Consider the following 13,751-nt stretch of genomic DNA (forward strand, 5'->3'; position numbering starts at 1 on the left):
GTCTCGTCCCCAGCACAGTCCTCCCAGGGGCAGTGCACGCTTGGAGTGAGGTTCCAACCATATGGGAAGGATCCGACTGGGAGGGCCCCTCTCACCGCCAGCCAAGTGAGGTTGGTGCTTGTTGGTGAGTTCTGGCGATGAGACATTCTGCCAGATGGTCTGGACAGTCTGCTCAGGGAACCACCCCACAGTATCCATTGAGTACTTCTCCTGCAGTGCCTGCAGGATGTTCCGTGCTGACCACTGCCTGATGGACTTGTGGTCAAAGGTATTGGTCTGGAAGAACTTTTCCACGAAGGACAGGTAGCGCGGCAGCGTCCAGCTAACTGGGATGCCGTGTGGCCATGGGGCCAGGCGTATCCTTCGCAACAGCAGGGACAGGTAGAACCTCGGTACGTAGTGACACTTGGTGCCCACATACTTGGGTTCCACGCACAGCCTGATGCAGCCACAGACGAAGGTGGTCATCAGGAGGAGGGTGACATTGGGGACACCTTTACCCCCATTGTCCAGGGACTTGTGCATGGCGGCCTGTCGGACCCGCTCCATCTTGGATCCCCAGATGAACCGGAAGACAGCGCGGGTGATTCCCAAGCCAGAGGAGCGAGGAACAGGCCACACCTGCGCCAAGTACAGCAGCCCTGAGCTCACACCTGATGACCAAGTTCTTCCCAGTTATCGATAGGGAGCGCTGTTCCCACAGTCCCAGTCTCTGCTTCACTTTCCCAATCCGCTCCCACCAATTTTTGTTGCACACCCCAGCCCCTCCGAACCAGATAAGGCACAGAATGCAAGAGCAAGGAAACCATGATAAATCTTTCCAAGACACTGGTTTAGCCACAACTGGGGTGTAGGTGTAGTTCCTGGGTACCACACTTAAGCAAAGGCTTCCAGAGATAAGGGATTTTTAGTTATATGGATAGAATAGAGAAGCTGGAGTTGTTCTCTTCAGAACAGTAATGGTTGTAAAGGGACCTTGATGGAAGTAGTCATGAAGGATACAAGCAGAGTGGCAAGTGAGAAACTGCTCCCATTGGGGAAAAAAAATCAGATGCTCAAAGGCTGAAATGAAAACAAAAATGATGGGAATTCTCAGCAGGTCAGACAGCATTTGTGGAGAGAAACAGACTTAATGTTTCACTTCATTCAGAACTTTTCCCATTGGTGGAAGGGCCAAGCACTAGGGAACATAGAATGAAGGTGATTGACAAAGGAACCAAAATAACAAGGGGATTTTTCTTTTTTAAGATTGAGTGGTTAGAGTCTAAAATGCACTCCCAAGAGTAGTAATGGAGGTAGATTCAATTGTAGTGTTCGAAAGGGAGCTGAATAAGAGCCTGAAGGGAAAGAATTTGCAGAGCTGCAGGAAAAGGATGGGACAATGGGATTAGCTAGATTACTCATACCAGAACAAAGATCTCAGGGAACAGGTAAAACCTTGACTTAACATCTCAATGCAGAATCCCTTCATACTGCACCAGAATTTAAACCTTGATTTTTGTGAAGTCAGTAGAGTTAATTAATAACATAAATAAGAGGTTATAATGTCAGTATGATTATGTCATAATGGTTAAACATTGACTGTTCAATTATGATAAATTTGCAATCAAGATTTCTGTGTGAGAATTATACTGGAGAGATTAATTTGCATTTAAACTCATTGGCCATAGAATATACTGTATCATTGTAGTTGGCAATATATTAAAGGAACTTGTACGCCCTCAAACTGGTTCCCTTTCCTTCCTCTGTAAGGTTGGTAATGAAATCTCATCAAAACTGAAAATTCTTGCAGGGCTTGACAAGCTGAATGCAGGTACGATGTTTCCCCTGACTGAGGAAGGAGAACCAGGGCTCGCAATCTCTGAATAGAAGATAGGTCATTTAGGACCAGAAATGTATTCACAGTGGGTGGTGAACCTTTGGAACGTTTCACCCAGAGGGCCATGAAAGTCAAGTAATTAAATTCATTCAAAACAGATTAACAGATTTCTGGATAAAAAGGGAATCAAGGGAACTGGGAAAAACACATGAAAATGGTGATAACAGTGATAAGCTTGATGAATGGCAGAACAGGTTCTAGGAGTAAAATGGCCTACTCCTGCTTCCATTTCATGTGCTCCAATGTATCTTTCAATTTTAAAGTGATCAGCAAACATCTCCAAATATGAAATCCATTCATTCTGCATTCTCCATGTCTGGATAGATTCATATGCAGCTAGGTACTGGAACCCAAGAGAAGGAATCTGTAGAAAGCCTACGAGATGGCTTTTTAGAGTAGCTTGTGGTAAACCCCAATAGAGAAAGGCAATTCTGGATTCAGTGTTGTCCAAAGAACCAGATTTGATTAGGGAGCTTAAGGTAAAGGAACCCTTAGGAGGCAGTGATCACGATATGATAGAATTCACCCGGCAGTTTAAGAGGGAGAAGCTAAAATCTGATGTATCAGTATTACAGTTGAGTAAAGGTAACTACAGAGGCATGAGAGAGGAGCTGGCCGAAGTTGATTGGAAGGGGACCCTAGCAGGGATGATGGTAGAGCAGCAATGGCAGGAGTTTCTGGAAGTAATTTGGAAGACGCAGGATCAGTTCATCCCAAAGAAGAAGCATTCTAGGGGAGGATGAGGCAACTGTGGCTGACAAGGGAAGTCAAAGACAGCATAAAAGCAATAGAGAGGGCATATAAGATTGCAAAAATTAGTGGGAAGGTAGATGATTGGTGTTACGGACTCAGTAAAAGTCCCTTTAAGATAGAGAGTGTGTGTGTATGTGTGTGTGGGGCGTGCTTACGTCAATAGAAGATAAAGGACGTAATGACGTTGTTGAAGAAGTCAGAAGAAGGAGAGAGAGAGAGAAGGGAGAGAGACACCAGCCTGCTTGTTTTCTCTATCGATGGATGAGAAACAATAACTGTGTTTGCCACTGAAATCCATGTATGGAAGTTGGAAGTAATCCGGTGGAGTTCACTTTGTTGCTGACCTGTAGAAGGAAACAGGTATTTGTGTGTGGACGACCACGGTTCGGATGCTTTTCGGGGTGAGGAAGTCACTACCGAGTAAACACTGAAGTGTCGTTTGGGTTCCATCGTGGAACATTTGGATTTCGTATGTACTCTCTCTATGTTTTTCTACATCTACATCTTATCTTCAGACAACGGTGGTTGTTGAAGAAGCCCTTGCTCATGTTTCACCTTATGGCTTGCGGAACTGAACTTTAAGAACCATTCAGGAACTGGGAGTTTTGGACTTTGTCACACACACACACAAAGAGTTTAGTTTTGGGGTTAACGTTCGAGGTTTAACATTTTTGAATTCTAACATACTAACATTTTTACTTTTATTTTACGTATTATCATAAGTAGTGATTAATAAAATAGTTTTTAACACTGAATCATGCTCAGTGTGTTTCTTTTGTTGCTGGTTTGTGACAAAATTGGGGGCTCGTCCGGGATAGTTCCCAAGGTTAACGAGTGTCGTCTGGGATTGTACCCCAGATTGACGAGATTTGTTCGGGATTCAATCCAAAGATTTTTGAGGGAGGTCTGATAAGTTCTTTTTAATTGGCTTGTGTGTGTGGAAACCAGCAGCAATGGATATTAAGGCATTTTTGGAGTCACCAACCCAAAAGGGATTGGAGGTGGCGAAAAAGGATGATTTGATAAAGATTGCTACAAGGTTAAACCTTACAGAAGTAAAGCAGTCTATGAGAAAGGCAGATATTCAGAGACTGATAGCTGGCCATTATGTGGAAAAGAAGGTGTTTGAGAAGGAAGTGTTAAAACAGTTTCCTGGCAGTGAAATAGCAATTTCTGAGGCACAGGTGCAGCTGGCAAAGATTAGAGGCTGAACGAGAGCAAACCCAGTTAAAGATAGAGGCTGAACGAGAACAAAAGAAATTAGAGGCCGAACAAGAGGAAAAGAGATTAGAGGCCGAACAAAAGAAATTAGAGACTGAACAAAAGCTAACTCAGATGAAGATAGAGGCTGATCTAGCAATGAAGCAGATGGAATTGAAGAGGATGGAGCTGGATAGTGAGGAGAAGGAGAAACAGAGGCAGCATGAGTTACAAATGAAGCGTAGGAGTTCGGAATCTGATTCTGATGATGGTTTTTCAGCCAGCAGGGAGGTTCGATTAGTCCCTCCTTTTGAGGAAGATCAGGTTGATCAGTATTTCCAACATTTTGAAAAGGTTGCTGTGAGTTCAAACTGGCCAAGGAAAGGATGGGCTCTTATGGTACAGAGTGTGATTAAAGGTAAAGCTCAAAAAGCTTATTCTGCTTTGTCTGCTGAGGATGCAGCTGATTATACCAAGGTAAAACAAGCTATATTGAAGGCCTATGAATTGGTCCCTGAGGCTTATAGACAAAAATTCAGAGACTTGAGGAAATCTGCAGATCAGACTTATATGGAATTTGCCAATGGAAAGAGAATATGTTTTGAACGATGGTGCCTGGCTAAAAATGTAGATGGGGATTATGATAAATTGACAGAATTGATACTGGTGGAAGACTTTAAAAGATGTGTTCCAGCTGAATTAACAACATATTTAAATGAAAAGGCAGTGGAAACTTTACAAGAAACTGCTAGGTTGGCAGATGATTATGCTTTAACCCATAAATCCAAATGGGGACAACCCAAAACCTTTCAAAAGAGTTACAAAGACAATACAGGTAAACCGGAGATTAAATTGGGAGGTAATCAAAAAGGAAAAGATGAAAAGAAGCCAGGGCTGGAGAAACCTGTTGAGCGTACTTGTTATTACTGTGGGAAACCTGGCCACGTGATATCTAATTGTGCCCTTTTGAAGAAAAAGAAGGAAGCTGGGCCCAATGCTTGCTTTCAGGCAATTAAAAATCAAAAAGGTTTAGGAGATGCTGTTAAAGATCAGTCCTTGCAAGAGGGAAAAGCGGAAAAGTTGGAGGAGGTGAGAAAAGAATTCCGTTCGTATGTATCAGAGGGTTTTGTTTCACTGAATGATGAGTCACCCCAGGTGCCAGTGAAATTCTTAGAGATACTGGGGCTAGTCAATCTCTCTTGCTGGACAGTGTTTTAAATTTTGGTGAAGAAAGTGACACTGGTGAAGTAAATCTAGTACGAGGCGTTACAGGTGAGACCATGTCTGTCCCTTTTCACAGGGTGATTTTAAAGTCAAAGTTCGTAGAAGGACCAGTCGAGATAGGGATAAGACCTAGTTTGCCAGTGGAAGGAGTTTCTTTGTTATTGGGAAATGACCTTGCAGATGGAGAAAGTGATCCTGTGGTACAGTTAACAACCAAACCAAGGATTGATGAGTCTGAGAATGATCCAGATGTTTACCCATCATGTGTGGTGACTCGAGCTAGAGCTAGAGAATTAGCCAAGACAGACAGTCCGGTGCAGTCTGATGTAGTTCCTTGTGACAGTCCTAAACAGGAAGAAAATTATGATGCCTTATCTGAGACTTTTCTGTCTTCACTGGAGGATCAACATCCTTATAGTGAGCCTGAATTTAAAGATTTGTCTTTGTCGAGGAAGGATTTTATGGTGGAGCAGACAAAGGACCCTGAGTTGACAGAATTGAAAGAAAAAGCACTCTCATGTGAGGAGATTGAAAAAGTGCCAACTGGATACTATGTCAAAAATGGAGTGTTAATGAGGAAATGGAGACCTCCTCATGTTCCTGTTACTGAGGAATGGGAAGTTATTCATCAGGTTGTTGTTCCAAAAGTTTATAGGGATGAGATTTTAAACCTGGCCCATAGTATGCCTTTGGGTGGTCATTTTGGTGTGAATAAAACTGTAGGGAAGATCTTGAAACAATTCTATTGGCCTGGTTTGAGAAAAGATGTGGTGATGTTTTGTCGAACCTGTCACACATGTCAGATGGTAGGTAAACTAAATCAAAAACCCCCTGTGGCTCCTTTGAAGCCAATTCCTGCTTTTGGTGAACCCTTTTCGAAGGTGATTGTGGACTGTGTTGGCCCCTTACCAAAGTCTAAGACTGGAAATCAGTATTTATTAACCATCATGTGTGCCACTTCTAGATTTCCAGAGGCAATACCCCTTAGAAATATTAAGGCCAAGACGGTGTCAAAGGCTCTTGTAAAATTTTTTACCTTGTTTGGTTTGCCAAAAGAAATCCAATCTGATCAAGGTAGTAATCTTATGTCAAAAATTTTTCAACAAATAGTCTATGAGCTGGGAGCAAAGCAGATTGTATCATCTGCATATCACCCAGAATCTCAAGGAGCTCTGGAGAGATTTCATTCTACTCTCAAAAATATGCTGAAGACTTATTGCTTTGAAAACACCAAGGATTGGGACGAAGGTATCCATTTACTTTTGTTTGCCGTTAGAGAATCGATCCAGGAGTCAATAGGATTTAGTCCGTTTGAGCTTGTATTTGGACATAGGGTGAGAGGACCTTTGGAGTTGTTAAGAGAGCAATGGGTTAATGAGGAAGTGCACTTGAGTCTGTTGGACTATGTCCAAAAATTTAAAACTCGGTTGGAGAGAGTCTGCCAGCTAGCGAGAGAGAATTTGAAAACAAGCCAGATAAGAATGAAGACATATTTTGATAGACGTGCTCGGCCTAGGACATTCGCAGTGGGGCAAAAGGTGTTGGTATTTTTCCCTAGCCAAAATAATCCCTTGCAATCTCGTTTTTCTGGACCCTATGTTATTGAATCTCGAGTGACTGATCTAACATATATAATCAAAACACCAGATAGACGCAAGAAAACACAACTCTGTCATGTAAACATGCTAAAACCTTATTATGAGAGGGATTCAGTTGTGGCCTTGGTGGATGGTGTAAAGGTTGTTTCTAGAATGCCTGATGTTGATGTTGAGGAAGGCCAATTTAGACCAAATATTGTTCCATCAAAACTAAAAAACCAAAATATCCTGGAGAACCTTGAAACGAAGTTGGACCATTTACAAGTTTCACAAAAACAATAGATGAGAGAATTAATTTTAAAATTTAAAAATCTGTTCCCAGATGTTCCAAACAGAACATCGATAATTACCCATGATGTTGATGTTGGGGATGCAAAACCAATCAAACAACACCCATATCGAATGAATGTAGAAAAAAGTAAACTTGTTGATCAGGAAATAAAATACATGTTGGAAAATGATATTATTAGACATTCTACTTCAAATTGGAGTTCGCCCTGTGTTATTGTACCTAAACCTGATGGAACTGTTAGATTTTGCACAGATTACAGGAAAGTGAATGCTGTAACAAAGTCAGATGCTTACCCTATTCCTAGGGTGGATGATTGCATAGACAGAGTGGGAAAGGCAAAATTTCTTACAAAGATTGACCTATTAAAAGGGTACTGGTGTGTTCCATTAACAGATAGAGGAAGGGAGATTTCAGCCTTTGTAACCCCTTCTGGATTGTATGAATACAATGTTTTGCCATTTGGAATGAAAAATGCTCCGGCAACATTTCAAAGAATGATTAATTCAGCGATTCATGGGTTAAAACATACAGATGCCTACATTGACGACTTAGTGACTGGGAATGATACATGGGAGGATCACATCTCTGCGTTAGAAAGGTTGTTTGAAAGACTTTCCAAGGCTAACCTTACAGTTAACTTGGCTAAAAGTGAATTTGGCCATGCCACTGTGACGTATCTTGGTTATGTTGTAGGTCAAGGCAAGCAAGCTCCTGTTCAGGCAAAAGTTCAAGCCATATCTGAGTTCCCTATTCCCACAGGTACGAGGACTGTTAGAAGATTTTTGGGAATGGTTGGATATTACCGAAAATTTTGTAAAAATTTTGCTGACATTGCTCTTCCCCTAACTAATCTTCTGAAGAAGGGAGTAAAGTTTGTTTGGACAGATTCTTGTCAAGAAGCATTTGAGAAGCTGAAAGCCATTTTATGCTACCATCCTGTGCTCAAATCACCTGACTTTGACAAGCCATTTTCATTAGCAGTAGATGCCAGTGATGAAGCTGCAGGAGCTGTGTTATTGCAGAAGGGTGACCTTGATGATATTGACCATCCTGTAGCTTACTTTTCAAAGAAATTTAATGAGCATCAAAAGAATTATTCCACCATAGAGAAAGAATTACTGTCGCTTGTTTTAGCCTTGCAACATTTCAGTGTATATGTTTGCACCGCTCAGAAACCATTGACTGTGTATACAGATCATAACCCATTGGTGTTTCTGAGCCGAGTCAAAAACAAGAACAGAAGGCTGTTAAACTGGAGTTTAATTTTGCAAGAGTTTGATCTCATGATAACTCACATTAAAGGCAAAGATAATGTGATTGCTGATTGTCTTTCCCGATGTTAAATGGGAAACATGTATCTGTACTAATCTGATAGTCTGTAGTTGTGTAGCATGATAATTATTAACATTACTAACTGTATGCGCGGTTAAAATTTTCTTGGGAAAATTTTTTTTTAGGTGGGAGGTGTTACGGACTCAGTAAAAGTCCCTTTAAGATAGAGAGTGTGTGTGTATGTGTGTGTGGGGCGTGCTTACGTCAATAGAAGATAAAGGACGTAATGACGTTGTTGAAGAAGTCAGAAGAAGGAGAGAGAGAGAAGGGAGAGAGACACCAGCCTGCTTGTTTTCTCTATCGATGGATGAGAAACAATAACTGTGTTTGCCACTGAAATCCATGTATGGAAGTTGGAAGTAATCCGGTGGAGTTCACTTTGTTGCTGACCTGTAGAAGGAAACAGGTATTTGTGTGTGGACGACCACGGTTCGGATGCTTTTTGGGGTGAGGAAGTCACTACCGAGTAAACACTGAAGTGTCGTTTGGGTTCCATCGTGGAACATTTGGATTTCGTATGTACTCTCTCTATGTTTTTCTACATCTACATCTTATCTTCAGACAACGGTGGTTGTTGAAGAAGCCCTTGCTCATGTTTCACCTTATGGCTTGCGGAACTGAACTTTAAGAACCATTCAGGAACTGGGAGTTTTGGACTTTGTCACACACACACACAAAGAGTTTAGTTTTGGGGTTAACGTTCGAGGTTTAACATTTTTGAATTCTAACATACTAACATTTTTACTTTTATTTTACGTATTATCATAAGTAGTGATTAATAAAATAGTTTTTAACACTGAATCATGCTCAGTGTGTTTCTTTTGTTGCTGGTTTGTGACATTGGGAAGCTATTAAAAACCAACAGAAGGCAACTAAAAAAGCAATAAGGGGAGAAAAGATGAAAGATGAAGGTAAGCTAGCCAATAGTATAAAAGAGGATACCAGAGTTTTTTCCAGATATATAAGGGATAAAAGAGAGGTAAGAGTGGACATCTGACCACTGGAAAATGACGCTGGAGAGGTAGTAATGGGGAACAAAGAAATGGCAGATAAACTGAATAAGTATTTTGTGTCAGTCTTCACTGTGGAAGACACCAGCAACATGCCAGAAATTCAAGAGAGTCAGGGGGCAGAAGTGAGTGTAATCACTATTACTAAGGAGAAGCTGCTTGGGAAGCTGAAAGGTCTTAAGGTAGATAAGTCACCTGAACCGGATGGACTGCACCCCAGGGTTCTGAAAGAGGTAGCTGAAGAGATTGTGGAGGCATTAGTAGTGACCTTTCAAGAATCACTAGATTCAGGAATGGTTCCAGAGGACTGGAAAATCGCAAATGTCACTCCACTGACAGGGAGGGAGGCAAAGGACAGGAAATTATAGACTAGTTAGCCTGACTTTAGTGGTTGGTAAGATGTTAGAGTCCATTATTAAGGATGAAGTTTCGGGATACTTGGAAGCACATGACAAAATAGGCCAAAGTCAGCATAGTTTCCTTAAGGGAAAATCTTGCCTGACAAATCTGTTAGAATTCTTTGAGGAAGTAACAGGCAGGATAGACAAAGGAGAGTCAGTGGATGTTGTTTACTTGGATTTTCAAAAGGCCTTTGACAAGGTACTGCATATGAGGCTGCTGAACAAGATAGGATCCCATGGTATTACAGGAAAGGTACTAGCATGGCTAGAAGATTGGCTGACTGGCAGAAGGCAAAGAGTGGGAATAAAGGGGGCCTTTTCTGGATGGCCTGTTTTCTGGTTGACTAGTGGTGTTCCTCAAGAGTCAGTGTTGGGTCCACTACTTTTCACGTTATATGTTAATGATCTGGATGATGGAATCGATGGCTTTGTGGTAGGTCTGCAGATGATACAAAGATAGGTGGAGGGGCAGGTAGTGTTGAGGAAGCAGGGTTTCTGCAGAAGGACTTGGTCAGTTTGGGAGAATGGGCAAAGAAGTGGCAGATGGAATACAGCATGGGGAAGTGTATGGTCATGCACTTTGGTAGAAGGAATAAAGGCATAGACTATTTTCTAAATGGAGCAAATTCTGAAATCGGAGGTGCAAAGAGTTTTGAGAGTCCTAGTGTAGGATTCCTTAAACGTTAACTTGCAGGTTGAGTCCATAGTAAGGAAGGCAAATGCAATGTTAGCATTCATTTCAAGAGGACTAGAATATAAAAGCCAGGATGTGATGCTGAGGTTTTATAAGGCATTGGTCAGACCATATTTGGAGTATTGTGAGCAGTGTTGGGTCTCGTATCTAAGGAAGGATGTGCTGGCATTGGAGAGGGTCCAGAGAAACTTTACAAGAATGATCCTGGGAATGAAAGGATTAATGTATGAGAGGCATTTGATGGCTCTTGGCCTGTACTCACTGGAGTTTAGAAGGATGAGGGGAGATCTCATTGAAACCCACCAATTATTGAAAGGCCTGCATAGAGTGGATGTTGAGAGGATATTTTCAGTAGTAGAAGAGTCTAGGACGAGAGGGCACAGCCTCAGAATAGAAGGACGTCCCTTTATAACAGAGATAAGGAGGAATTTCTTTAGCCAGTGGGTGGTGAATCTGTGGAATTCATTGCCACAGATGGCTATGGAGGCCAAGTTACTGGGTAGAATTAAAGCGGAGGTTGATAGGTTCTTGATTAGTAAGGACGTCAAAGGTTGCGGGGAGAAGGCAGGAGAATGAGATTGAGAGGGAAAAATAAATCAGCTGTGATCGAATGACAGAGCAGACTCAATGGGCTGAATGGCCTAATTCTGCTCCTATGACTTATATTCTGTGCTGGCAACTGTAAATTGTCTCTTTCGTTTAAATGTCATGCATCATGGTTTTAATCTCACTCAATTGAGGAGGATTCTGAAGCATCCTCCCCAAATTTGGCTACTTGCAGACATTCATCTCCATCTTATGTTTAGTTCATGGTGACATGTAGGAAATCATCCCAACCAATGGGCCTAAAACACATCAGTGCAGATTGGTATCAGGCAAGATTGCCCCAACACTTTTTCCCAATCCTTACCACCAATGAACTCCTTGCTGGAGTAGAAATAATCACAGCGTTGATGGGAAGTTGTACAGCCTTCATTCCAAAAACCAGGTTGGTCCAACCTCAATAGTCGAGCTGCAGCACACACATATGACGACTGTGTATGTACGCATTCAGAGGTCGAGATCCAAGATATCATTGACTTTTTCCACTGAAGCCAACAAGAGAATGGACATCAACATCTGCAAAAAAAAATAAAGCTCCAGGGTTTGTAATTGAATTAGCCCTGACTAGGGATTTTTAAATATATAAAACAGCTTCCTTATTCTGTGGTGAAATGCATTTACTTGAGCTTGAGAGATTACAGCAACCTTAATGTAAGAGCTGACACTAAGATATCCTTCCCTTTCTTCCCACCTCTCATAGAATAATGAGCAGAACACTATATATATCCTCACCACTATCCAGGAGGTTAATCTGCTAACAATCTGATTAGACACGACTTCTTGTGATGGAGCAGTTCAACCTTCCCCGACTGCAGTCTGTCTCAATGATGCACCTGCCGCCACCTGCTGGTGATGGATCAGGTCACCTTTACTAACTTGCAGGGCTCCTCGTGACCAAGAGATCTTACTTTTATTGCATGCAGGAATTTACCTTATACAAGTGAAATTATGGTTTCCCCTTTGTTCCAAGATTAAGTCTTACACAAACCTGGCCCTAACAGGTTTCAGTGATTTTTGTCCTCTCCTGCCTGGTAGGCATGTTAGCTATTTAGTACAATTTTTAAAGTTACAAAATCATTATTTCTGAATTATATTTCAGAAGTCACAAGTGGATTTCAATAGAATAACACATTCACAAGGTGATTCATTCCAGTACAATCCTTAAAACATTTCCAGAACCACCTCTGTTAAAAGTGAACTGATCCCATATTAAATGAAATGCCGTATGTATTCAAGACCTTCAATACTATTTCAACAGAGCAATTATATTTGTTTGTGTAACTGAAGTGCTCTTTCAGAGGGCTTTTAACAATAATTTTTAACTATTAGCATTTCTAAGTCTTCTGGGATAGAACTCAGACATGAAGCATGGGAGTTCACTTCAGCTATCTTGATGGCAGTCTACATTCCACCGCAGATGGACATGAAGCCTGCACTCAAGGAACTATACTCTGTGGTCAACAGCCTTGAAACACGATACTCTGAGGCCCTCTTCATTATTGCAGGTGACTTCAACCAGGCCAATCTCAAGAGTGCGTTACCAAAGTACTACCAGCACGTCTCCTGTCCCACCAGGGGCCCTAACACCCTTGACCATTGCTATACAACCACCAAAGATCCCTTCCGAGCCACCCCTCACCCTCACTTTGGTAAATCAGACCACCAGGCTGTGCTCCTTCTCCCTACATACAAACAGAAACTGAAACGGGAGGATCCAGTACAGAAAGTCGTGCAGTGCTGGTCTGAGGAAATAGATGAGCTTCTACGCCACTGCTTTGAGTCAGTGGATTGGTCCATGTTCAAAGACTCAGCTACCAGCCTTGATGAGTATCTCACCACAATCACAGACTTTATCAGTAAGTGTCTTGAGGACTGTGTACCAAAGAGGACAATATGGGTGTTCCCAAACTGGAACCATGGATGAACCGGAAGATCCATTCCCTACTGAAGTTGAGGACTGCTGCATTCCAATCAGGTGACCCTGACCTTTACAAGAAATTGAGATACGACCTCCAGAAAGCTATCGGAAATGGCAAGAGACAATACCGGTTCAAAATAGAATCCCAGACCAGCCGTCAGTTGTGGGAGGGCTTACATGCTATAACGGGCTACAAAATGAAGTTGGGCAGCATAGTCAACAACAGCACATTCCTTCCTGATGAGCTTAACGCATTCTATGGGCATTTTGAACAGAAGGAGAGTGGATTGTCGTCATCCTCCCTGACAGCCTCCAATGCAACTGAACCGTCGAGGACGTAAGATCAGTCTTCCGGAGAGTGAACCTGAGGAAAGCATCTGGCCCGGATGGTGTCCCTGGCCATGTGCTCAGATATTCTGCTGATCAGCTGGTGGGGTTATATGCAGACATACTTAACCAATCCCTGCTTCAATCTTAGGTTCCCACCTGTTTTAAGAAGACCACTATTATCCCGGTACCAAAGAAAAGCAAGGTAACATGCCTTAATGACTACCGACCAGTGGCTTTGACATCCACCATGATGAAGTGCTTCGAGAGGCTGGTCATGGTACACATTAACTCCAACCTCCCAGACAATTTTGACCCACTGCAATTCGCTCACCGCCAAAACAGGTCTACAGTGGACGCCATCTCCCTGGTCCTACACTCATCTATGGAGCATCTGGACAGTAAAGACACCTACGTTGGACTATTGTTTATTGACTACAGCTCCACCTTCAACACTATAATTCCAAGCAAATTCATCACCAAGCTCCGAGACCTGGGACTCTACATCTCCCTCTGCAAC

The sequence above is a fragment of the Pristis pectinata genome, chromosome 10, assembly GCF_009764475.1.
Source record: "Pristis pectinata isolate sPriPec2 chromosome 10, sPriPec2.1.pri, whole genome shotgun sequence".
NCBI lineage: Eukaryota > Metazoa > Chordata > Chondrichthyes > Rhinopristiformes > Pristidae > Pristis > Pristis pectinata.